The 27,081-nt window shown below is 42.3% G+C and overlaps 1 protein-coding gene across 4 annotated transcripts in view; it reads right to left on the bottom strand.

Annotated features, from left to right (window-relative positions):
* Positions 1 to 27,081, bottom strand: part of XYLT1 (xylosyltransferase 1) — a 492,695-nt gene that overhangs the window by 414,698 nt on the left and 50,916 nt on the right. For 2 of the 4 annotated variants that reach the window (XM_079945329.1, XM_079945331.1), the window contains exon 2: positions 10,170 to 10,349. The exons of 1 other annotated variant lie outside the window; for it this stretch is intronic. The gene's annotated coding sequence lies outside the window, so the exon portion shown is untranslated. Of the gene's footprint in view, positions 1 to 10,169; positions 10,350 to 12,083; positions 12,596 to 27,081 lie in introns of those variants that run through there. One more of the 4 variants, XM_079945330.1, reaches the window with a different exon arrangement.

The following is a 27,081-nucleotide window of genomic DNA, read 5'->3' as shown; positions in this document are numbered from 1 at the left end:
GTCACTGGGGGAAGAGGCTCTGGCTCGCTCATTTCTGAATCCAAGTTGCACTGAGCATAGGGCCAGACAAATAGGACATGGTCATCAGGGAGGGAGGGTGGAAGGACCAGGGAGAGGGACCAGGTTTGTAGAATCAGCCTGGGAGCCTGACTCCTCGTCACTTCCTTTGTTGATCCTTCAACCTTTAAACCAGAGGACTGAGCTTTTTTTTTTTTTTTTTCTGTGGCTTGGACCCCTTCAACAGGCAGATGAAGCTTGTGGATATCTTCTCAGAATAATGATTTTTTAAAAAAATCCATAAAATGTATTGCCTTTTCAAAGAAACGAATTTCACTGAAAATAGTTATCAAAATATTTAATAACACTAATGTGTGAAATGGTAATATATGGGTTTCTTTATTAACACATTAAAGAAAAAGGTCCAGTGGCAGGTCTAAAGACTTCATAATGTTTAAATAGTGATAAGTGTAAATGATATTTTGAAATATTGGCAACACTTATAACATGATAATTAGCTATGATTCGTATTGGTGACATGGTCACAATACTCTAATACTTAATGCTGCTGTGGTTTATTCCCTCATTCATTATTGAGGGACATATCAAATTTCAGTTAGGAGTCAGTGAAAATGAAGACGCTTTTTATTTTTCCCCTCTGAGTTCATGGCCTTCCTGGCTAGAAGCCTCTGCTTTCAACACTGCTGTGGTCCTGGGGCAATTCCTCAGAGCTTTTCTCTGCTTTGTCTGTGTTCATCCCCTCCGCCGTATCTTCTCCTCCCATGGGTTTCAAAGTAAGTTGCTGATTCTCAAATTTCTGCTTCCAAACCTGGATGTCTCTGCCGAAACTCCTTCAGTAGTTCTGCAGGTGTCTTGTTGGCAGCTCACACTAAATGGTCCAAAGGGCTCCAATCTACCCACTTCCCACCTGTCCAACTATAGTCTCTCCTGTCTCAGTAAACAAGGCTCCATTCTTCTGGTGGTCCAGGCCAAAGAAGGTGGGCTCTCCCTGTCTCCTGCTTTTCTTTCACCCACATCCAACCAATCAGTAAGTCCTCTCAGCTCTACTTTCAAAACATTCATATTCCACCTGGCTTCCTGACACCTGCAGGACTGACACCTGGGCTCAGATCACCCTCATCCCTCGCTCAGATTACTGCAGTAGCTTTGTAACCAGTCCTCTTTCTCTTCCTTTGCCTTCCTAAAGTCTGCTCTCAGCACGGCAGCCAGAGGAATCTTTTAAAAACAAGAGTGATGCAATCTGTACCATTCCTTTTTTCAAAACTCTCCAAAATCCCTTCCATTTCACCAAGAATAAAATTCACGTTTCAAGCATGGACTACAAGGCTTATCCTCCCTCATGGTCTCTCTGACAGCATCACTCAATCAGCCTGAGTTGCTTTTGTCTCCTGTTCTTCAAATTCACCCACTCAATTCCTACTCCAGGGCCTTTGCCCTTGCTGTTACTCAGCCAGAATGCTCTTCCACACGTCCACGTGACTCATCTCTTCCTTCAAGTTCTGGTCAAATACAATCAAATATAATATAAAGGGCTTCCCTGGTGGTGCATTGGTTGAGAGTCCACCTGCTGATGCAGGGGACACGGGTTCGCGCCCCGGTCTGGGAAGATCCCACATGCCGCGGAGCGGCTGGGCCCGTGAGCCATGGCCGCTGAGCCTGCGCGTCCGGAGCCTGTGCTCCGCAACGGGAGAGGCCACAACAGTGAGAGGCCCGCGTACCGCAAAAAAAAAAAAAAAAAAAATATATATATATATATATATACTATAAATGGGTGAAGTCTTCCCAAAACCTGTTATGGACTGCATTCTGTCCCCCCACTTCCCCCCAAATTCATGTACTGATGTTCTAACCCCCAGTACGTCAGTATGTGACTGTATTTGGAGATAGGGTCTTTAAAGAGGTAATGCAGTTAAAATGAAGCTGTTAGGGTGAGGCCTAATCTAATCCGACTGGTATCCTTATAAGAAAAGATTAGGACACAAAAAGAGACACCAGGAGTGCACATGCACAGAAGGACGCCATCAGCAAGCCAATTAGAGAAGCCTCAGGAGAAACCAACCCTGCCAGCACCTTGACCTTGGACTTCTGACCTGCAGAACTGTGGGAAATAAATGTTGTTTTTTAGGACCCCTAGTCTGAGGTGTTTTGTTACGGCAGCCCTAGCAGATGAATACAACACCCTGTACACATGATAACTCCACTCTCCCTCCCAAGATTCATTTTCCCCTCCTTTTCCTGCTTTATTTTCCTCTGTTAGCACACATCACCATCAAGTCCACTAAACGTTTTAAAACATAAGCAAATTATTTTATTTGCTCATGGTCCATCTTCCTTACTGGGATATATGCATTATGATGGCACAGACTTTGCCTAGATTGTAGACTGACGAGCACTCGGACTAGAGTCCTACACTCAGTAAATATTTGTTGAATGAATAAATTAATTAATGGTTTGCTTCTGATAAAGCTGCTTTCCTATTTCAGCCGCTGTTATTATTAACATCAGGCCACCACTATGGAATTAGACGGATCAGCCCGCATTCAGGCATGAACGGATATGGGCCATCTCAAGACCCTCCCCTCTACCAGCCAAGGAGGGGACAATGTCAATCAAGTGAACCTAAGCTGACTGTCTTCCCCTCACACCTGAGGTATGTTGTTTCTCGCCTGGGCAGGTATGTGGGGAGCTATTTCTAACTGCTAATGATACTATTTTCCTTTTGTGTGTGTATGCTTTTATATTTACATAGTTCTTTCCTATACTTTCAGTTTAATCCTCTCGCCTGCTGCCTGAGAAAAAACTGCTTGTTAACTCAGTATTTGCATACAATTTTATTCATACTGTGAGCAGAGCACTTTAAGTTAGTGATGTGTTTATTTACCTCTTCTGCTGGTCTGTGAGTTTCTAGAAGGAAAGAATGTCTGTATTCTCAGGGCTGAGTGTAGTACTTGGCAGATAGCAGTGTTGATTGAATGTTTGTTGATGGTACTATTGTCTAATATTTGTTGAGTTGTTCTAATTTCCTTATATTAAAATGGGGATATTATCAGCACCTCTCAAGATTGCTGAGTTAACGTAAGTAAACCACTTAGACAATGTCTGGCACCTAGTAAGCACTCAACAAGAGTTAGCCATTGTTGTCCCTGGTGTTGGTAATGGTGTCATTTAAGCATCTATTCCGTGGACTAAAGTGCTTTCATTGCAACAGTTATATGAGATGATAAACCAGCCATCATCATGATAACAGTTCACAGTTATTAGCTATCTAATAAGCACCAAATTTGGGGCTATCTAAAAACCCCATTATCTTATCTAATTTTCACAGCAATCCTACATCATAGATACTCTTGAGTCTCAATTTAGAGAAGTGGGAACAGATTCAGAGAGGTTAAGCGACTGTCCAAGGTCACACAGCAGAGAAGTGGTAGAGCTGGGATTTGAACCTGAGCCACACTGACTCCAGGGTCGTAAGCACTATGTTGTGGTGGGTGGTACAGTTTTCACTGTAGGAAAAAAGAAACAGAGAAGTGGAGAGGTCAGCTAGCTGGACAAAGTCACATAGCTTGTAAGCATCAGAGCAGATATTTGAGACGAGGGAATTTCCTCCGACTCAGTGGGATTGGGGGCTGGCTGGGATTTGGGGTGCCCTTCACAAGGAGGGCACATCTGATCCAGGGGATGGTCAGATGTCTGGGTGAGCCCTTGGGGTGAGTTAATTTAGTGCTATTAAATAAGTCTGAACTCTGAAAGCAGGCTAAACACACCAGGCATATCCCCCACCCTAAGAGGACATTACGCAACTGCCTACACGATTAATTATTTAAATGCAGAGTGATAAGTGCTAGAAGGTGTAGGGGGCTCTGAGAGTTCACAACAGGAAATCCTGACCGAGTCGGGTCAGAGGAGACCATAGCCACGAGGGGCAGGGCTTGCAGCAGGAGGCTGATGGCACTCTGCACAAACCTTGCTCCCGTGGGGGCCAGAGAAGAAGCATCCTCCAGGGAAACAGACTTTGGAGAATTAAATGATCCCTTGCATTTCCTCTCAACCGTATGATTTAATTACTGGGAAATGCCACATGCATCTTTCTACGGGGACAGATGTGTGGAAGGAAAGGCAGGCAGATTTAATATTTTTTCTTCTGGTTTATGTTACATTGATTTTTCTAGAAGGAAAGGCTTCTCTTTGACCTTGCTCCCACTAAGTGGGTTTGCTTGGGACAAGGAGCCCGGCAGCCTCTCGGAGATGGAAGACCCTGGCCCCATGCCCCAAGGGAAGTCAGGAGGCAGCCAGGCAGGAGGGCGAAGGTAGAGACAGCCCTGTGTGTCTGAAACTGTGTCTCACCTGCTTCCCAAGCCCCCCATCCAACCTGTCACCAAGTCCTGTCAATTTAACTCCCAAACCTCCCTCCTATCTGCCCATTCCTCTCAGCCCACTGCTCTCTCCCTAACCCAAGTTGCCATCTTTTCCTGAAGTAGACTCCTAACTCCACCCTCAACCTCCACTCTTGTTTCCTTCCAGTAACTTCTTATCAGAGCCAACAAAGTGACTGTCTTAAATGTAAATTAGATCACTGTCATCCCACCTTCCTGAAACCCTTCAGTCGCTTCCCATTGCACTTGGGAGAAACATCAAAAATCCTTTGCATGTGGAAACAACCTAAATGTCCATCAACAGATGAACAAAGAAAATGTGGTAGAGACATACAGTGCAATACTATTTGGCCTTAAGAAAGAAGGAAATTCTGCAATTCTGCAAAACCATGAATGCACCTTGAGGATACGGTGTTAAGTGAAATAAGTCCGTCACAGAAAGATGCATGATTCCACTTATATGAGATATTGAAAACAGGCAAATTTGTAGAATCAAGGAAGGAATGATGGCTCCCAGGGCCTGCTGGGAAGGAAATGGGGAGCTGCTAATCAACAGGCTCAAAATTTCAGTGAAGTCAGGTGACTCAGCTCTGGAGATCTGCAGTGCAACATGGCACCTGTCGTCAACCATGCTCTATCGTACACTTAAAATTGTGTTAAGAGGGCAGATCTCATGTTAAGTGGTCTTACCATCATAAAATAATATTTTTAAAGAATTAAACCACATATCACCACTACTCACTATTTTAAAACTGAAACTTGAGATGAATGACCAACGTTTTGTGTGTTTCAGTTCATCTGGGAAATAGACGCTGACTAACTTATTCCAGTAACAAGATAAGCTACATGTGCATTATTGACAAATGCTGGAAAGGTATTATTGATTTGATAATTTGATGATCAATGTTTTCTGTATATCAGGATTATTGGACTAAATTTATTTAAAACATACATAATGTGTGACAAAATTGGACATTTTTAGCATGAAAAAATACACTTTTTTATGTTAAAAAAAACCTTCCCACGGTTTTTCAAGCCCCCCGTGGTCTGGCCCCTGCTTACCTCCCTGAATCCTCTCCTCCCCTTCCTCACTGTGCTACGGCCACAATGACTGTCTTCTAGCTCTTTGGAAAAACTCAATTTCTTCCCTTTTCGTGGCCTTGAGGGTTTTAATATATACGAGTGACTTCCTCAGGGAGCCCTGGTCTGACCCCTCCTCCGGCAATATAGATTCCTGTGTTACACTCCTCAAAGCATCTTCTAATTCCCCTTTTTTAGCATCCCACACACTCTCCAAGCTTAAATGTCTGCAGTTATTTGTTTACTGAGTCTCCTGCTGGAGTTGGTAAACCAGAAGGGTAGAAGGGACTGTTCTGTCTTGTTCACTACTTCATCTCCTGTGCCTTGAAGGTTGAATTTCTTCCATGAATATTTATGGAGTTCTTAGGAGGTGTCAAAGGCTGTGCTAGGTGCTAGGGACACAAAAGGAATAAGATGTAGTCTCTGACCACAAGCTAAATCTCTACTGAGATACATGTAACTGTAAGTGGACGAGATAAGACCAGATGTGCTTTCTGGTACATCAAATGTTTGAGGAAGTAAGGAAGGAAGGAATACTCTGAAATACATATGGAAACAGTACTACCTGTAGAAAAGGAGAAGGGATCAATGAATTTGCCTGGAAAAACGGAGATGGATTCTCAAAGGAGGTGGTGATTGACTTTGACCCTAAAGGCGCCTAAGGGATGAACAGGCATTTGTCAGATGCACAAATTGGGAAGGAACATTATATCACAGAGGCTGCTGTGCAGGAGATAGTCTGGATGAGACTGAAGGTAGGAAGTTTGGTTAAAAGGCTGGAGCAATAGCTCAGATGAAAGATGAGCAGGCCTGAACTGGAAAGCAGAAGAGCAGTTGATGAGGAAGAGATGGCATCTGGGGACATTACAGGGGGGATTGAATTAGACATAGTTAGGATTCTGTTTGGCTGTAAGTAATAGAATTCTAATCAACAGTAGCCTAAACAATGTAGACATCTCTTATCTCACTAACAAGAAGGCTGGAGACAGACACTCCTAGTTTGGTTTAGCAACTCAATTATGTCATTAAATATCCAGATCTCTTCCAGTATGGACTACAATCTCTAGCTTATTGGCTTTTTATATTCATAAAAATATATTCTTTGTTGATTCATGGTTGCAAAATGGCTGCCACAATTCCAGGCATCATGGCTACCTTCAAAGACAGGAACGAGAGGTTAAAATGGGGGAGCCAGGGTGCTGAGAGAGGATCATTTTACTTCTTTCTCCTTTTATTAGGGAGAAACTATTTTCCAGTTTCATAGCAGATATCTGCTGATGTCTCCTTGGCCAGGACAGTGTCCTATGGTCACTCCTAGCTGCAAGGTGAGCTGAGAAATACGGTATCCAGCAAAGGTAAACAGAGGTGCCTGAATGGCTTACACGAGTCATGATCCATGCCCTGTAGCTTGCAGAATGCCCTCCCTTAAACAAAATCAAGATTCTGTTAGTAGGAGGCCTAGCTTTGAGCAGTGTCTTCCATAGGGTGGGAGGTGGGATCCGGTTTTATAACAACTGTCTCCACCTGGATATGAAAAATGGCAACTCCCCCTTGGCTTCAGTGCTGTGGAAACGACCTCTTGTTCCAGCTGAGCCTGCTGTACTTTGCTCATACATCCCAAAGAAGATGATTATACAGAACTGCAAGAGCTTTCTTGTTTCCCTGAATATTCTCGAGAAATAAGACTGCATTAATAATTTGTTTTCTTGGTATGGGTCATTCGGTTGCAAAACGATATTCTAGTCATAGCACGATACTTCCCTTCCTCATTTACATTCACCGTTGGTTTAATTATGTTTTTCAGTCAGAATACTTATTAATTTTATAGACCTACCTGAAAATTAAATTGGATAAATTCCTTTTGGTTGGTACTTTGAAAAATGTGTTTTTCCAAGCCACTGCTGGAGCCCACCTCGGCCCTGTACAGTTTTGTTCCTCTTTAAGTTCATTTGCAAATAACACTGTGTTGGTTTAAAGGGTATTCATCATTTCTGAGCAGGAGAAACACTGCAAAATGCAGCCCAATTCAAAACATAGTAGGAGGACAATGGAGAAAATGGTCAAATATTTTATTTTCTCATGGTGGGGAAGCCATGGAGTGAGACATAAAATTTCTCTTCTGATTCAATGAATTTGCCTTGTTTGTGGAGAGACTTCTATGTGGTTCTGAAAAAATCCAGTAAGTCACAAAGTGCAAAAAGGACGTGGAGTGGGTCCTTCTCTATTGACCAGGGTTAAGGGGGCAAAATGTGACAACAGCAGGTGGGGCATTTATTCATTAAACATTTACCAACCTGCACCGTGTCTCCAGCACCATAGTGTTAGAAACCAAATTAAGACATATTATCTACCCTCAAGCAACTCATATTTTCACAGTAGATACAGGTAAATACACGATGATTATGAAACATGAGAAGTGTTATGATAGACAAAAGCACAGAACACTGGCAGAGGCCAGAAGCAGGGCACCAGCCCCCTACCCTGAAAGCACTATGAGGGCAGGAATCATACCTGCCCTATAGGGGCTGGGACTCCACGACTCAGGCCAGTGCCTGGCATATAGATGCTCAGTGACTGGTTGCTGGGTGAATTGGATTAAAATGAATCAGACCTGATGCCATGTATTAATTAAGGTAATATTAGCTGCTATAACAAATAAGCCTGCAAATCACAAGGGCTGTAATACAGTAGAAGTGTGTGCGGTTGTGTGTGTCTGTGTGTGTGTGCATGGCATCTCCAGCTTACTGACTGCCGACCTTGGGACTTCTCAGCCTCCAAAACTGCACGAGCTAATTCCTTATAACAAATTTCTTTATATATTAATATATACCACCATCCTGTTGGTTCTGTTTCTCTGGAGAACCCCGACTAATATGAATCGAACAAGTGAATTGACTTTGGTTAGTGACTAATCATAAAATGACAAAGTTATACTGATCATAAAAAAAGGCTCTATTTGCGAGAGGAGGACAAGAGCAAGTGATAGAAACTTTCATATAAAAACCAAAGCAGAAGGTAACTGGTCCCACACCTTGACTTTTGTCCAAACCCTGAAAATCCCTAAGAAGGTTTTCAAATCTATGAAGTTTGAGTTATGCAGGATGAATAAGTTCTGGGGATCTAATGTACAGCATGGTACAGTTTAACAATATTGTATTGTATACTTGATATCTTAATTGTTCTCACCAAAAAAAAGGGTAAACATGTGAGGTGATGGGAATGTAAATTAGCTGGATTGTAGTAACCATGTCACATTGTATACATTTATCAAATCATCACATTGTACACCTTAAATATATACAATTTTAATTTGTCACCTATACCTCCAAAAAGCTGGGAAAAAGGAATATTTGTTTTAAAAACAAAAGACACCAGTAGCTCAAGGTCCTAATCTTGTGTCTCTAAATCATTTGTTCAAGCCCCAAATGCAATCAGACCTCCATCTCTTCAGTGTAAAATTAAGGAATTGAGTCACATGGTCTCTGATGCCCCTTCAGCTCTGAGAATCTATGACTCTTCAGGAGTTTATGAATTTTCACAGAGTTTCCTGAAGCCGTGTGGGTGGGTCCTGGCTACAGAATAAAAGAAACCAAGTGAATTCTTCGTTGTGGTGGGACTCGGGGGACGGGGTGAATTCTTCCTGGGTTCCCAGCCCGGCTCCATTACTTTGTGGCATTAACTTTGAGAAATTTACATGTGCCTCAGTTCCCTCACCCATAATATAATAGTAGCACCGTTAAGATAATAATAACATCTACCTCATGATGGGGGTTATAAAAATGAAATGAGATGATGTTCATAAAGTACCTATAGCGGTGCCTGGCACATGGTCAGGGCCCAGTAAATGTAAGCTGTTATTACTGCTAGTGTTACTATTCTCACAATTATTTCCTTGTTTAGAAACTTAGCGGTTGTCACTTTGCTTTTTAGTCTCCTCTTTTGTTTTGTTTCCCTCACCTATCTTATACATTTCCCAAATGAGTGAAGGATGTCACGCATGGGGACTGATGGGGAATAAAATAAAATATAAAAGTATGTTTCTGGGTACTTTGGAAACAGTAGATACAACTGCAAAAGGAGGCATAACCAAAAGCTAGAATAAAAAATTACAAGGGCACTATTTATAGAGCATTTGCAAAATGTCAAAATTGTTTTGATGGTAAACAAATCGATGGTTGCAGGCCATTAGGGGTGGGGGTGTGGCTAGAAAAGGGTAGTGTGAAGGAATTTCTTTGTGCTGATGGAACAGTTCTGTGCCCTGAATGTGGTGGTTGCATGGACTTGTTCATTTGATGAAATTTCATAGATCTACACACACACACACACGTGTGCGCGTGTGCGTGAATGAGAATCTGTAAAGATGGACAAAATCCAAATAATGTCTGTGATTTAGTTAATAGTATTGTACCAGAGTCACTTTCCAAATTTTGATGATATAGTCTGGTTATGTGAGATGTTACCGTTGAGGGAAGCTTGGAGAAGGGCACACAGCAACTCTTTTAACTACGTTTGTAGGAATGAAAAATTGTTTCAGAATAAAATTTAAAAAATTACAATAGCAGTAGAAAAATTAAAACTATCCATTTAACAGTAACAGGTGATTACAAGATATAATAGAAAGTAAATTCTCAATTTTTCCAATAGAGCTGATCACAGACTCAGAATGGGGTGAGTCACAAAGGAAAGGAAACCAATTACCTTAGTTATTGAGCGACAGACTTGGCAGGCACCAAAGTGGTCACAGTCACCAAACGCCACCCCCGTGTTACCACGACTGGGCAAGAGTCCAAGAAGCGAGGGGTGAGTGGTTCTGTGGGACCCTCCTTGGCCGGAGCACGTGGTCCCTGCTGGAGATGCTTGAGGCATATTTGGGAAGAACTGGAACAGGAAGCAGAGAGGGGAGGGTTTCAGACTTTGCATAAGCACCTACGCCAAAGTGCAAGTGCTAGGGAGAGCTGGGAACTACAGGAGTCTCTCCCCAAGCCCCATCCCAGCCTCTGGGCACCCTCAGAGCTTGCCGACTCCTTGTGCTATGCACAGTATTTTTGAGGGACTGCTTTTGCACTGGGATCACAAAAGGGGTGAACCCTCTCACTCCTTCGTGTCTGTGCTTGATTGTGGAAATGATGAGGGGGATGAGGCTGATGAGAGCACCAGACACAGAAATGCTGCAGGTGCACCTGGCATGGTCCTAAGCATATTACATATTCTTACTCATTTAACCCTCACGACCACCCTGGGAGGTAGGTACTATTATCCCCATTTTAAAAGTAAAGTAACTGAGGCTCAGAGAAGCAAAATACATTGCCCAAGGTCACACAGTTTAGAGTCGACGCTGTTGAGTTTACTCTCAGCATGATCAGACCTTTTCCTTCCTCGTTGCTTATGAGCGCTAAGAAGGCAGGACAGGGGGACCACAAGGATTAGAAACCCCATTGAGAAACCTTAATGGTCATCTCTTTGCATTTTAGCCTTTTTTGGGGTCTTGCTTCCCCCAACTCTTTTGTACATTCCTTAAAAGGGAGGAGTGTGTCATGGTATGCGGTGGAGAGTAAAATAAAGGAAAATATAATATGTTAATTTAATATACTGGTTGGCCCAAAAGTTCGTTTGGGGTTTTCCATAACATCTTACTTTTTGGCCAACCCAATAATTATAATGTATTATATATTAATATAATGTAACATTATAAAGTAAAAGTAGGTTTTATCATCTCACACCGGTCAGAATGGCCATCATCAAAAATCTACAAACAATAAATGCTGGAGCGGGTGTGGAGAAAAGGGAACCCTCTTGCACTGTTGGTGGGAATGTAAATTGATACAGCCACTGTGGAGAACAGTATGGAGGTTCCTTAAAAAACTAAAAATAGAACTACCATACGACCCAGCAATCCCACTACTGGGCATATACCCTGAGAAAACCATAATTCAATAAGAGTCATGTGCCACAATGTTCATTGCAGCACTATTTACAACAGCCAGGACATGGAAGCAACCTAAGTGTCCATCGACAGATGAATGGATAAAGATGTGGCACATATATACAATGGAATATTAGCCATAAAAAGAAACAAAATTGAGTTATTTGTAGTGAGGTGGATGGACCTAGAGTCTGTCATACAGAGTGAAGTAAATCAGAAAGAGAAGAACAAATACCGTATGCTAACACACATATATGGAATTAAAAAAAAAAAGTTCTGAAGAACCTAGGGGCAAGACGGGAATAAAGATGCAGACGTACTAAAGAATGGACTTGAGGATACGGGGAGGGGGAAGGGTAAGCTGGGACAAAGTGAGAGAGTGGCATGGACATATATACACTATCAAATGTAAAATAGATAGCTAGTGGGAAGCAGCCGCATAGCACAGGGAGATCAGCTTGGTGCTTTGTGACCACCTAGAGGGGCGGGATAGGGAGGGAGACGCAAGAGGGAAGAGATATGGGATATATGTATATGTATAACTGATTCACTTTGTTATAAAGCAGAAACTAACACACCATTGTAAAGCAATTATACTCCAGTATAGATGTTAAAAAGAAAAACAAAACAACAACACAGTACTGACTTTCCAAAGCAAACAAACAAAAAGAAAAAAAAATCCCAATAACCTCTTCGCAGAAGTTCATAAAAATTCCAATGTACTTCAAGACTGAGAGGATTTTCAATTATAAAATAGACGTTAAAAGGTAGACAGAGGCCCTGAAGCTCGCACACACCATGAAGAATGCTTGGATGGAAGGAAAACTGTCTCCCTGTATCGACAGAGTATTTATAATTGAAGAGTTGGAGAAGGCGAATGCAAATGAATCACCGCCAACAGGGATGCCTAAAAGATATAAGTGAGAATTATGGCAATTAAAAACGTTGTCTCAAAGGAAATTAGACCGGTCCATTAATTTCAGTGCCTTAAAGGGAAAGAGGGCCCAATGAACTGCAATAAATTAAAATATCAAAAAGAAGATTAGTAGGAAGAGAAGACGGAAGTGCCAACAAGAAGCTAATCTCAGAGGTGGTGATGAGGACGTGTGTCTCAGGTGTGCTCATTCCTGAGGGCATTGAGAAACTAGGAGAAAATTAGAATTTGCCCTCCTAAGCCTGCTGCTGTCTGGTCCCGTGTCCCCCACCTTTGCCCTTTAAATCAGCTGCCAGGCCCACCAAGGTGAGCAGTAGGCACCAGGCTGTCCCAGGTAATAGGGTTCCTGATGTCCCTTGCTTAGAGTTCTCAAAAATTATGTGTATTTCCTGTCTCCTCGACTTGGTAGTGAAAAGCTTGAGCTTCTGTTTTTCCTATATTGATGCTAATTGATACTGATTGATATTCAGATTTTTGATGTTGACCCCAGACCCTCTGGACATGGTGTCCCCTCTACTCTAGGTTTTTCTCTGATTCCACCACCTGTAGACTAACCTCCTTTGCCTCAGGCAGGAATTATGAGTCCTAGTAACCTCCAGATTCCTCAGTCCTTGTCTGGGACCCCATAAAACATTCTTAAGTCTCCCTATCACAGGGATAATTGCTTTCTGTAGTGAAAACTGTCCAAACTTTAATCGTCCATGCTTTTTGCTACAAACGTTTATCACCTGCACGATGATCTATTCATATGGCTCTAAGAAATTGCATTATTTGTTTTAAAGTATTTAAATACTGTAGCCTCATCTGAAGCACTATTTAAAGTATTTAAATACTTTAGGCTCATCTGAAGCAAAGTGGCCAAAATCAGGGCTTTGCTATACTAACTATGTATATTTTTTCTTATAAATATTAATGTGAATGCATGATGACACAACTTAAAATGTCCATCCAGGTGCCACTTGCCTCTCTCTACAGGAAACAAGGTTGGGGTGAGAAAGCATGGACTTTGAACTAATTACAATCTGATTTGGCTTCACCACTTGCTCTGGGACCTTGGGCAAAGTTCATATTATCCCTGGAGCCTCATTTTTTCCAGCCGCACACAGGGTGTAATTACATCTATCTTTCTAGGGGTTGCTTTGAGGACTTAATGGATGTATTAGATTATATGTTTATTTCCTTGATTGGAGCTTCCATCTCCTTACCCTCTGTGTTCAATTCTTCGAGAAGCGTGGATAAACTTTGACACAATTTTTATTGTAAATATTGATCAGATGTCTACCTCCATACAACATGTTTACTTAAGCGATGGTATGGAAGAGGTGAGGGCATTTGACTTTCATAGTAGAACATAAGCTCCTTGATACATGGGCAATATTTCATAATTCTTTGCATCACCATGATGCTTGCCTGGTGCCAAGCATATGGCAGTGTTCCATCAATACCTGCTGACCATACTGATTGATTTCTCATCCTGGCCAGAACCCTGCATGTTGCCAAGGGTGGGGCTCTGCTGGAGGTGTGGTGGTGAGGTCGCCAGCTCACGTGTTCCCTGTAACAGTCCTGGCTTTAAGACAGGGCCATAAGCAGATCCCCAGCTCTCTCTCAGACTTGCCAACTCTGGTACCATTTCCCATCTGTGTTTCTATTTTTCCTGCGAGAGTAGCTTTATTGATCTCATTAATTCTCTTTTCCTTCTTTGGCATCGGGAGGTGACACTATCCATGATTTAATGCCTCCTGTGTTCTGCAAATTACAGGATTATGATAGATGGAATGACAAGAAACACTGTTTTCACCAAATCACAGTGAAAGCCATGAACTGCCCTTCATTTGAATGGGTGGGGATAATCTGTCCTGGGGTGGGGCTAGCAGGTGTGTTCACCCAAGCTGGAGGATTGCAAACACAGATGTAGAGTTTCTTTTTAGCTGAGATATTTCCAGGCAAATCAAAGCAACGATTCCTTCACTTGAACATTTTTATTTTTGAATTCCTGAAGGTAGTTATAGATTTCCTAATAAGGAGGTTTCTTTTCTTTTACAGCAATTACATTTGGCGATTTTTTTTCTTCTTTTTATTGAAAATTAGTTTGAGGAGGTCTTAAAAGGAATTATCTCAGGGATGCTGGGGCTCAAGATTTAGAGCTCAGTAAGTACTTTATAAAAAAGATCTCTCTGCTCTGCTGTAAAGACAAGAAAAACTCTCTGTTATGCAAGTTCTTTTAGTTCGATAATTAATTAAAATCACAAATACCACCAACAGAAAAGTTTCTCCTGATCTTATTGGTTACTTACTTTGCAAGACAGGGAGAAAGAAAGAAGAAAATAAGTAGCTTCTCCATAGACTGGGAGCCCCAAGACCAGGGTTCCTTTCAACTATATGGTCTCCAAAGAGCTTAGTAGGGTATCTAGAACAGAGTCAGCCCTTTATAAATGTTGACTACAGAACAAAATGAATAAACTTTTTTCTTTTAAAAATTTCTATTGAAGTATAATAAAAATTTTTATTGAAGTATCATAAAAATTTTTATTGAAGTATTATACACTTAGTATGCATCCTAAGTGTACAATTAGATGAATTTCTACAAACTTAAATTCATCCACATAACCAGAACCCAGATCAAGAAACAGACCAGTCCTGTGACCCCAGAAGTCTCCTTCGTGTCCCTCTCCAATTGTTTTCCTCCAAATATAATCACCATCTTGATGTCTCACAGCACAGACTAATTTTGCTTATTTTGAACCTTATATAAATGGGATCATATAGTGTGTCTTCTTTTGTGACTATCTTCTTTCATTCAACATTATGGTTCTGAAATTCATTCCTATGGATGCATGCTGTTACGACTTGCTCATTCTAATTGTGATAGGGTGTGGTATATGGGTGCTATGAAATGAATATGTGGTTTTCACCCCCACTTTATATGTTGAAACCCTAATCCCCAGAGTGATCGTATTTGGAGGTGGGGATTTTGGAAATTAGCGTTGGATTAGGTAATGAGGGTGGGGCCTTCATGATGAGATTAATATCTTATAAAAAGACCTCAAGCCTGAACAAGGAAAGGCCATGTGAAGATATAAGGAGAAGATGGCCATCTGCAAACCAGGAAGAAGGCCCTCACCAGACACCAAACCTACCTGAACCTTGATCTTGGACTTTTCAACCTCTAGAATTGTGAGAAATAAATGCTTGCTATCTAAGCCACCCAGTTTATGGTATTTTGTTAAAGCAGCCCAAACTGACTGAGACATGGGAATATACCACAACTGATTTATCCATTCTACTGTCAATGGGCATTGGACAATTTTCAGTTTAGAGCTATTATGAAATGAGCTACTTCAAATCATCTAGTATGTATGTTTTTCTGTCGGATTATATCCCCGGAAATGGAAATGCTGGGTGTAGATATTTCAGCCTTAGTAGAAACTGCCAAACATTTTTTTCAAAGTGTTTATATCAATCAGTACTTCCAGCAATAGTGTATGTGAGTTCCAATTGCTCCATAACCTTGCCAACACTTGATGTTGTCAGTCTTTTTAATTTTAGTCATTTTGGCAGGTGTGTAGTGGGATCTCATTGTGTATGTGTGTGTGTGCATATGTGTGTGTTTCTTTTATTTTGAGATAACTGAAGATTCACATGCAGTTGCAAGAAAGAATGCAAAGAGATCCCATCCCATATATTCTTCTCTCATTTTCCCCCAATGGTATCATCTTGGGTGACTATAGTACAATATCACAACCAGGAAACTGGCATTTCATTAGTTTTACATGTGTGTGTGTTGTCTAGTTTTATGTAATTTTACTATGTACGTAGACTCAATGACCACCACCACAGTCAAGCCACAGAACAGTCTACCACAAGGATCTCTCCTGCTACCTTTTATATCTACTGCTACCTCCCTCCCTTTCTCACACTCTCTCCCCTGAAACCACTAATTTGGTCTCCATCTCTATAATTTGCCATTTCAAGAATGTTATATATATAGAATCATATAGTATGTAACATTTTGAGGTTTTTTTATACGTGTAATTCTTTTGAGGGCCATCCAAGGTGTTGCACATATCAGAATCATTCCTTTTAATTGCTGAGTAGCATTCCATGAAAGACCTTTTGAAAAGAAAACAAGCACTCATTCCCAAACAATCATAGTGACTTAATTTCTTTTATACTCAAGGGACGATAAGCTAGGTTTTTACATGTTCTTTCATTTGTTTATTAATTCAACCAATATTTTTGAAGTACCAACTGCATGTCAAACATTGTGCTAGACCCTGGGCACATGAGACACATAAGAGGGCTCTGCCTTGTAGGGATTTTTCTAGAGTCTATGTGGGGAGATAGACATACATTTAGTGAAACAATACAGTATTACAGATGCCAAGACAGTTACATATACATTTCATTTAGGAATAAAGAAGGAAATAGCTGACTTTATGGAGGTGGGGATGGAAGATGAGTCCAGGAGTACTTTACGGGGTGTGACACATAAGCCAAGTCTTGGAAGATAAATGGTTTTCCTGATGGCTGTAGATAAAGGAGGAGCAGGAGAAAAGGGGCTGTCAGAGCAGAAAGAACAGCTTGGGTATAAAATAGAGGTGAGAAGTAGTCTATATTCAATGCAGAACTCAGCACACCGTGACTAGTTAAGCCTGAAAAGTGGGTGGGGCTGTTGAAGATATGGAGAGCTCGGGAACATCACCATCTTTCAGTAGTACATGTTCTTATGGCAGACAGTCCCAAGCTGCTGCACAGAAGCCATCAGCAGAATCCTGCTAAGAGACTTCAAGTCATGTGGACTCCAGCCCCAATGACTTTGCAGTCCCTCAAAGAACCCTGCCTTAGACGTGGCCAAAGACAACTGCTCGAGCTACACACCTTTTACACCTCTGTCTCAGGAGTGTTTACCTCTCGGTGTGTATAACAACATGAAACACACATACACACATCCATCCACCTGCTTTGGTGTTAAACAATAAGCTTCTTTCTTGCCCCTTGGCCTGAAATGGGAGGGGGGAGAGTTCCCTAAGTAATAATCATATAGGTATTTTTGCTGCTCCTCCTATAGAACAGGCACTGTACCATGCCTTCCATATAGCCCCTCCTCACAAGAGTCATCTACTCTAAGGTAGGCACTATTTTCACACCCAATTTTTAGACAAGAAAATTGAGGCACAGTGAGGTTAAGTGGGTTGGTCAAGGTTACAGAACTCATGAAAAGCAGGGCAGTATGATCAGTCTCTGGAGTCCATGCTGTTGGCAGCCTCATGGAGAGGAGGGCATGGGAGCTCTTCCTAAGACCTAAGAGGTCTCTAGGACTCTGGGTTCAGCCAAGGTGGGACAACTCACCTGGCAGGAGGTGCTGACATGACAGGAGACCCAGAGGTCATGTTCCTACTACATCAAAGCAAGCTCAGTCCTCCTTTTAAGAGGCTATTCGGGTGAAAATACGGTTCTCTCTAGTTTATGACGCATCTAAACCAACACGCTTAAACCAAGCCTTCTGTTCTCATGACAGTTTTCAGCCCACAAGTATTTCCTAATTTAATCATCTAAAGAGCATCCCATTACTTGTATATAAAAGTGAGGCAAAATCATACACAAGGGGTGTTTTCTCTGTCTACAGTGCTCTCTTCCATTTCTGAACACTGGCACATGCTGGCACTACCTGGATTGTTCTGCCTTCTCCCTCTCCCTCTGGTCCTCACCCAGTTTCCTCCTGACCCCTTAGAATTCCTGCCCCAAGTCCCCCCCCCGCCCAGATATCTACCTTGATTCCCCATGCTTGCTCAGAGCTCCTCGTTACATGTTTGCAGAGAATACTGTGTTTTTCCCTCTGAGTTCTGGTCAATTTGTGATTATATATCTACCTAATTTCTACATAATAAACATCTTTTCTACTAAAATATGAGTAGTAGAACTGAGACAGTGTTTATTTTTGCTTAGCATTTTATATCTATGGTGCAGAACCTGGCACATAGTAGGTGCTCCAAAAATGCTTCCTGAGTGGATGAATGAAAAACGGAGGGAATGAATGAATGAGTCCCAAAGCTTCATCCAAAAGGATCTGGTGTCCTGTAATGACGTCAAGTCCCGGCAATGTCTTGGCCACCTTTGGTGCTCCAGGCTTCCTGGATGCCCAAGAAACAATGTTTCAGACCAACTCATGAGGTTCCCAGGCTTCTGGGAGCCCAGCCAAGCCCAGCCCAGCCTGCCTGGCAAGTCTGTATTTCAGTTCCTCAGTTTGATTTCCATCATCATCGATTGTAAGTGGGAGCTGTTGATTTTCTTTAATTAAGACTGGAAGGATGGCTTCTTGAGTGGGTAATATATTTCCAGAGTTCAGCGTTTCATCCACACAGCCCACACTTCACTCAGAAACGGGGCAGATTCATTAAAAGAATGCCCAGACGGCTTCCTCTTTGGTTCCTTGTTTGCCTATGTTTAATGAATGAATAAATTACATTCCTATTCATTACTGGCTTCTGAGTGGAAATAATTGCTGGGTTCCCTCATCTGCCTGGAATAACGCTCTTCGCATCTGGAGTGCCTTCTGCCTCGGTCACTGCAGTATTTCCCCATCAGTGGGCCATGGGCGTCCTCAAGGGGCTGATGTTTACCTCCAGCTCACCTTTAGAGAAGCAATCACTCTTCTAGCCCTCCAGGGTCCCATTCAGTGCACTGGTAATGCTCATTTATGGAAGGAGACCCTGGGACCCTAAGAAGTAAATGAGACGGGTAGGCCCATTAATTCTCTGAGCACACCCTGCGGGCACCTGGGGCATAGTAATGTAATTACTACTAAGAAAGTCTAAATTCCTATGTACTTTGCCAAAAAGTATTTTCCAGACAAGAAAGTACTCAGTTGTGCCCTGTGACCATGTGCCTAACTTTGACCACAGGAAGCCTAGAGGGTGGTCATGGTGACCCTTGGTTGATATAAGGGGCAAGTGACCCCTGAGACTTCATCATTCATCTCTCGATATCATTTGCCTACTGACTACACCAGGCAGGAATTAAAGATTACTGGATCCCTCATCTCTATCCTGGTCTGTACAATTGCTGCTCAAATGATGTCCCAGCCTCTTTCACGACCTCTGCCAGTTTTATACTCTCTGTGGTTGCACGATGGTCTTTCAAAGACACAAATATCATCATAACACTCCCCTGCCGAGAATCCAAAGGCTCCCTATAGAGTACAGGATTCAGGACAAAGCCCTTTGCATGACCCACAGGACCTTCCGTGGGCAATTCGGCCCTCACCTACTTCTCCAGCTTCATTTCTGCCTACCCTCTGTCCCACTGTATCATCTGCCTGCCACGCAAAATGACGTGCCATCCCTTGAATATATTCTATGTTTCCCACCTCTAAGCCTCTGCCTACACATTACTCTCTACCTCTGCTCAGTGATCTTCATGCATTCCTTGAGATGCTAGGTCAGGGACTACCGATTCAAATCCCTAGAGAGGATAGGCAAGTTACATAAGTTTATGATGGGAACCATGAATAATCTGATAGGGACTGGGGGGGAATGTGACATACTGGAGAATGCTCACCCTTTCTAAAAGGCACAGCTACCACTCAGCAACACGTAATTGTGGCATGTGGGGATGTGGGCCCAGTGTTTTCAGATCCATGATTTTTCAAGAGAAGTTGGGAATCTGAATTTTATTTGAAATCTTCCAATTTTTAGATATGGGAAACTACTTCTGTTTAATTTAATTTTTAAGATTGGGTCGAGGTGGGGCAACCAGAGTGGGTCTGGGCTGTAAGCACAGATCACAGATGTTAATCCTTGACTCCTACCCAAAACTCTTCCTTGTCTTGGAAAGGTTAGTAACAGGGTACCTCCTCAGTGAAGCCATCTTTTCTTTGTGTCTGCATTACAGCTTATAGCTCAACTGAGAGCTTCATGGGCCAATCTTTGTATCTCTGGAAGTTAGCATAGTACATGGCCTATAGTTAATGCTCAGTAAATGTAGGATGGCTAGACAAACAGTTGAATGAACAAATGAAAAAATATGGATATTTTTTCCATCTGTAAGCTTGTAAATCACACCCACTTCAGAAAGACTGAGGGATATTGTCATATTTTTTTTAATGATCAGGAAAAGAACAGTCTTATATAGCCAGCCTTCAACCCTGGTTATAAGAGGAGTTGGCACCCACCTGTGAAAAGCAATTTGAGAGACAGCACTTGGTCCCGTTGCCTAACAATATTCACCACATATTGGATCTGAAATTCCACCATTAACACCTAAAAGATTACATCATAGAATATTACCTTTGGAGGCATCCTTGGGGAAGTAGCCCTTCCCTGGCAGGAAATGTAAGAACTATTGTCTGCTGCTGAGAGCTAATATAAAAATGTCCTAGGTCTTTTTCCCATTTATGCTCTCAACTTGTGGTGTGACCTTAAACAACTTACTTCCCTTCTCAGGACCCAGTTTCTCCATCTGTAAGGAGAGAATTGAGGACAAGTGATGTCTGAGGTCTCTATCAGTCTTGACACTTGATACGAAATGAAATGATATTAAGTACTATCTTAGAAACTCAAAGGCAAGTAGGAATTGGGCTAGTGAACGATGTGGGCTGGGTGTAGAAGCCGTCAATCCATGATATTACATAAAATAGACCCATTGTTTAAATGTAGGCAACGAAATCACTTAAGCCAACAAACCAAAACAATTGTGGCAAAACAAAACATTGATGTTGATAATACTGGATCCATCTCTGAACCAGTCCCTGGGGGACTGGGATGAAAGCTGATTGGCTAAACCTGCACTGCAGGTCTATTTCTCTTGAGATGATTCCTAAAGTCAAAATCAGGAAAAATTAGACAGAAGCTACAGGTACTTGATTTAAGGCACAAACTGAAAAGACTAATATTACTAGGCTCCCTGCTGGGTTTCTTCTTCCTAGAGTCATGCGTTGTTTGGCTCGAAATGGCTTAATCTGAAAAAAACCCATATACCTATTATAAGTGGATCTTTCCTTCCCCATATAGGATTTCTGCAGCTTCTTCTCAAGAAGGAGGTTGTCCTTAATGATCCATGTACTCTCACCTCCAGAATTGCCAGCCACAGAATAAGTCTGTTCAGGGAGACCCTGGTTCACTTCCCAATAATTCTGACTTCTTGGGGACTGGATTTTGTTTATTTTCTTCTCTCCAAAGCAGCCATATTTCATCCCTGCAACTTTTCTATATCAGCAAAATCTGTGGCACCAGCCCCAGATTCCTCTCATGCACTGGCTCCTTCCTGATTAACTCTATATAATTTATTGTAGATGCCTGTTTTCCATTTGGGAGATCGATACACATTGAAATGAGAAGTCAGAGTATTTGCAGCCACTTCAATTGTTGATCAAATGCAGGGCAGGCTGCTCTGTTCTGTCTTGGAGATGAGCCCTCAGTGGGGTCATCGGGATCTCATCTTCCCAGAAAAGGGGAGAGGTGTAGAGGGAAGGATAGAGGGAAGAAGGAAGGAGAGAAAGAAGGAAGTGGACAAGGAGGGGAAAAGGAAAAGGAAAGGGGGGGGGCGGGGTAAGGAGAGAAAAGAACAAAAAGGAAAAGGAAAGAAAAAGTGGCCAAACCAGCTTTCCAGTTTGGTTGGCAAATGCCGAGCACTTCTAGCCTTTGGTTAAACTTTCATCCAGGTTGCTGCATGCTGAGACCTGACTGGAAGTAAGTCACCCATGACTTTGCTTATATTGGTCCCAGGTAAAGCAGGAAGACACTGCCAGCTCATGTGTGCACAAGTTTTTAGAAGTCAGTGCATATTTCAAACAGCAGGCAGGAACTGACTGCATAATTCAAGCTTTCAGGATGCCGGTGCCCTTCCCACCAAATCATCCAAGACATGATTTGGTTTCACCAATGCTGTGTGGTCAGGCCACTCAAGATGGCTGTTCTCTTGCTCTCTGTACATCCCCTGCTCAACCAGGCCCCGCTTCACTCACAGGACTATCTAATCCTCTTAATTACAGGGCTTCATAAGTAACTGCCTACGTGCTTGCCCCCTGCCCCAGCCTCTGGTTCTCCTGATAACTGTTGAACCAATCAGATGTCAATTCCCCCTGTAAACAGTAGCCTCCTTCTCCTCCGAAGGGGGAGATTGCTGCTGTGTACTGCCTGCTGTTTGTCGTACATGGTGGGGTGTCCCTCTAGGACCTTTGTTTCGGACGTGCAAGATCCCTTGCCAGTAAACCACTGACGTCTCTGTTGCTGTCTCCGGGCTCTTTCTTCGGCAACTACAAGTCTTCCAGGCCTGCTGGGTGCTGCCCAACAGATGCTCTTAATAGTGATGGGTTTGATGGCCCAGGCTTCCTGACCTGGACCAAATCCTGTGTACTTGGGAGGTGGGGGTGGGCGGGTAGAGAGTCCTTTTGTCTAGACTCAACGCCCTCCTTTTCCTTCGTTCTCACTCTAGACACTGCCTGCTTTTTAAAGAGAAACAGATGGTTGTAGAGGCATTTTCCCAAGGAGACCTGCGGCCACGACTTGGCACACATGTGGACAATCAGAGGAGTGAGGAATTAGGAGTCATGGTTTGACTCTGTCTTTCTGAGATTCCACCCAGGCCTGTGATTCTGTCCTCAGTGCTGGCTGTGGCATCTCAACTGATGGGGAAGGTATGGTTAATTTAATCAACGGAACTGTATATTTGGCTCTCCGTCTGGAGGAAAACACAGCTTCACACATCAAATTAGATATAGAAATCAATTTTGAATAGATTGAATATGTAAATGTATAAAAGAAATAGGAAAGGAAATAAGAGACCATATGAGTAAACTTGGGATGGGAGAGACCTTCTTATGCGAGAGGGAAAGTCCAGAAGCTGTGAAATAGATGATTGAAAAACCGATTACAAAAAAATTTCTTAAACCTCTTCAAAGACCATATAAGGACAAAAGGCAGCGACAGATGCGGATTGAACGTTTGCAATACATGTGACTGACAAAAGGTTAATGTTCCTAACAGCTAAAGGGCTCCAATAAGAAAGAAGATAAACAACCCAATTTAAAGTTGGGCAAAACACATGAACAGCAACAAGCAAGTTGTGAGGAGGAGGCCATTAAACCTATAAACGTTGGCTCAATCCCACTGATAATCAGAAAAAGGTAAATTAAGGCAACCATTTGGCACCATCCTTCTCCCATTTGTGGCATAATTGATGGACTGATAACCTCCAGTGCTGGTAAGGATGTGGAGGAATGGCAATCACACAATCACATGTACAACTGGTTGAAACTGCAGAGGCCTTTTAGCAATGTAATTCTAGCAACATTTATTAAAATTCAAAATACTTTTACCATTAGGGCCAACAATTCTTTTTTGGAAGCACATATTCCAGAAATAAAAGCTGTACAAAGGCTCGTTTGTAGAAGGGCACATGGGCACACTGTAGCGTTGTTTGTAGTGTTCTCCTTCAAGGAAAAGAAAAGAAAAATGCAAAAGAGAGGCAGGCAAGAGAGTGAGAGAGAGAGGCTGAGAACCATTCTGAATGTCTATCAAAAGGAAGAAGAGTTAATAAAATATGGTAAACCCTACAAGATAATATGATAGTCGTCATTAAAGAATGAGTCAGATCTAGAACAAAAAGTGCAGAGTAATAGATTTTTTAGCTTAGTTCATGATACTGAGGGTGGAGGTTTGGAGCCAGGCTACCTGGATTTTGTTCTCTCCTTCAGCACTTATGAGCTTGTAAGGTAACTAACCACATTATGCCTCCTTTCCTCTGTCAGCTGAGAAAACTATTAGGGAGGTTGGAAGAGTTAATCATGTAAATTGCTAGAACTGTGCCTGGTATCAGGAAGCTTTAACAATCGCTAGCTATTATTATTCATAACATAGATTCCATTTTTTGTGATGAAGTTAAACAAAAAGGAAAAAAACCCTACCCGTAGATGTAGATGTTCCTAGTGTTTGAATGAGGGGCAATGTACCAGACTAAGGACAAATGGGATTTAAAAGGGGAGATTAATCACTTCATCATTATATTCTTACTACTGAAATGTTACAACTAAGACAGCTGATATTCAGCGGTTAGGCAACCTTTGGGTTATAGCAGTTGTGAAAATACTGAAATATTTTTGTACCAGTCAGGTAAGAATGTCCCCACTATCCTGACCCTCCAGGGCCCTTTCGTAGGGTCTCTCTCCTCCTGTAGTCTTCCCCATGATCCAGCAGGGAAAGGGTTAATGCTTTGACTGCCCAGATCCCTGCTCCAGCCTCAGGCTTTGATCCTTTGTCTATCACAGTTGCGTATTCTGAATATCACCCCTAAAGACAGAAATGTATATTTTAATGTAATTTAAAAACAAATCAATAAACTATAACATGAAATAATGCAAGCCTCCATCTCTGCAACTTGGTGGTATACACCAAAGCCAGGGCTGACTTGTGTGATTTGCAGACTGCTACCTTTTCCTCCACCAGTTTCTCCTGACTGTGATATTCAAATTACTCTCTACCTGAAGCTAACATGGTAAATAATTGAGCCTCTGAGAGAATATTAAAGAACTTAAAAAAAAAAACAAAACACCTTAAATATTACCTACATTATCATTTCTAGGTCTGGCTGTGGATGGAAGCCAAGCCCAGGTTTGTACAAGTTGGAAAAGGATAAACTATCCCTGGCTCCAAATAAATAGCAGTGTCAATAACAGATTTTAATGGGCTGTATTCCCAGAGGCCTGGGAGGAGAGAAGTGAGCAGGAAGATTAGATAATCGGCCTGAGAGGGCAAAGCAAGCCCCTCTATGCTGGCTCTTTTACTGGGGAGGTGGGAGCAGTGGGACAGAGTGCCTAAAAGCAAGAGCCATATCATCTGCAGACATTGTTTCAGCCCTGGAAAATATGCGTCAGGACTTCAGAGGATACCCTGAAGGGACCCATTTCACAGATGTGGAAGCTGAGGTAGAGCGAGGTTAATTCTCTTGCCCACAGGTCTCAAAAGCAATACACTTTGGCGGGCAGGATGTGAAAGCAGATGCATCTGTCCCTGAAGTCCACACTAGTCCTCTAAACAAGGCATTTCTGTTCCAGCAGACAGAGAGGCACAGAAATGATGGTGAGAGAGGTAGGCCTCTGAGATGTTTTAAGATCAGGTTCATTTGCTGGAACCCCCAGATTAAAAATTAGCCCACTTCCGGGTGAAGCGATTTCTAGCTCATGACATGTCTCAGTTAATTCAGGGCTGACTGATTCGTTTGTTGATTTGGCAAAGCGTAGTCCTCCCCCCAGCAGTGCACACACATCCCTGCCTTGTTCTGGCCATGTTTACCTGCGCTTTGCCACTGCCTGTGCAGGGGAGTGAGTTTGGAATGAAGACACTGTAAGGACACCAGGAGTTTCCACCATGCCCTCCAGCATGAGACTGAAATGAGAGGAAAGGAGGGAAGATCTGGAGGGTGCCTGGTGCTCCTCGGAAGAGATGCACCATGATTACATTTACATAGGGCAGCGATTCTTCACCTCCTGAAGTGCAGTACGATGTTAGGCAAAACTTTATTTAAATGCCCCAGTTTTCTGGGAGAGATTTTTCCTGGAGGTATATTTCCTCAAATTCTCAAAGTGATCTGCAACCCCAAAGAGGTTAAAAACCCACTGTCGTGGGGTCTCTGAATCAAATGTTAGGACACTCATCTCCATTCAGCCCTTCTTTCATTTAACACATATTTATTGAGATCCTACTATGGGCAAGTCATGGTCAGGTGTAAGGACTATGATGGGGAACCAGACTGATGCTCCCTCTTTTACGGAGCTTTTATGTGAGATAGGGAGATAGGCAGTAAATGACTTGTCTCATGGCTCATTAGTACGATGGTGTGAAGAGCTTCAAAAAATAAGGACAGAGAGCAATGAGGATGTTTCCTGGTCTAGTCTGGTTAGTGATGGATTACTTGAGGCAATAATAGTTACCCTGAGCTCTGAAGCATGAATATCTGGGAGATGAGGGGAGAGCTGAGTAAACAGTGCTCTAAATTCTGGCTACTCCAAATGTGGTCTTCAGACCAGCGGCATCACCTGGGAATTTGTTAGAAATGCAAAATCTCAAGCCCCTTCCTCCATGTAGTAAATAAGAATCCAAACTTTTTAACAAGATCCTCGGGTGATTTATATTTGCATTGAAGGCTGAGAAGTGCTGCTCTGAAGGGAAAGAAGAGCATTTGAGGGACTGCAAGAGGATCAGGTCTTCCTTGAACCTGGAGAGAAAGAATTGGTGGTGATATGAGGCTGGAGAGAGGGGCAGGGGCAGACCCCATCAGATTCTTGCAGACATATTGAGCAAAAAAGAAATATTTGAGGGAAAATAAATGATTATGCTTTGGCCAAGAACTTTTGAAACCCTAATTTGACAGCTCGAGCTATGGAGTTGTATATACATAATGAGTGTGGAAAATAACAAATGCTTGTGGCTATCCATCTTCCCTGCTATACATACCATGTCTCACCCCTGTTTCCAGATCTGTAAAATGGGGATAACAAATCCTCCTCTTCAGGGTTGTTGGGATGGTTTCATGGATCAATGCCTACGATGCTCATAGATCAGGGTTTAATGCATAGGAGGTATTTCACAAATGAGTTTACTTCTCACTGATTCAATACATATTTGTCTTGGTCCTTCATTCTAAGCCCTTGAAACGGGAGCTGAAGATGCCACAATGAACAAGATGTGATGTATAGCCTTAGGGAGCTCAACATCATGGTGGGGAAATTGGGACTCCAACAGGTGATTATAATAGATTGA

This window comes from Stenella coeruleoalba (assembly GCF_951394435.1).
Source record: "Stenella coeruleoalba genome assembly, chromosome: 15".
Classification (NCBI taxonomy): Eukaryota; Metazoa; Chordata; class Mammalia; order Artiodactyla; family Delphinidae; genus Stenella; species Stenella coeruleoalba.
This window is presented reverse-complemented; position numbering and strand designations above follow the sequence as displayed.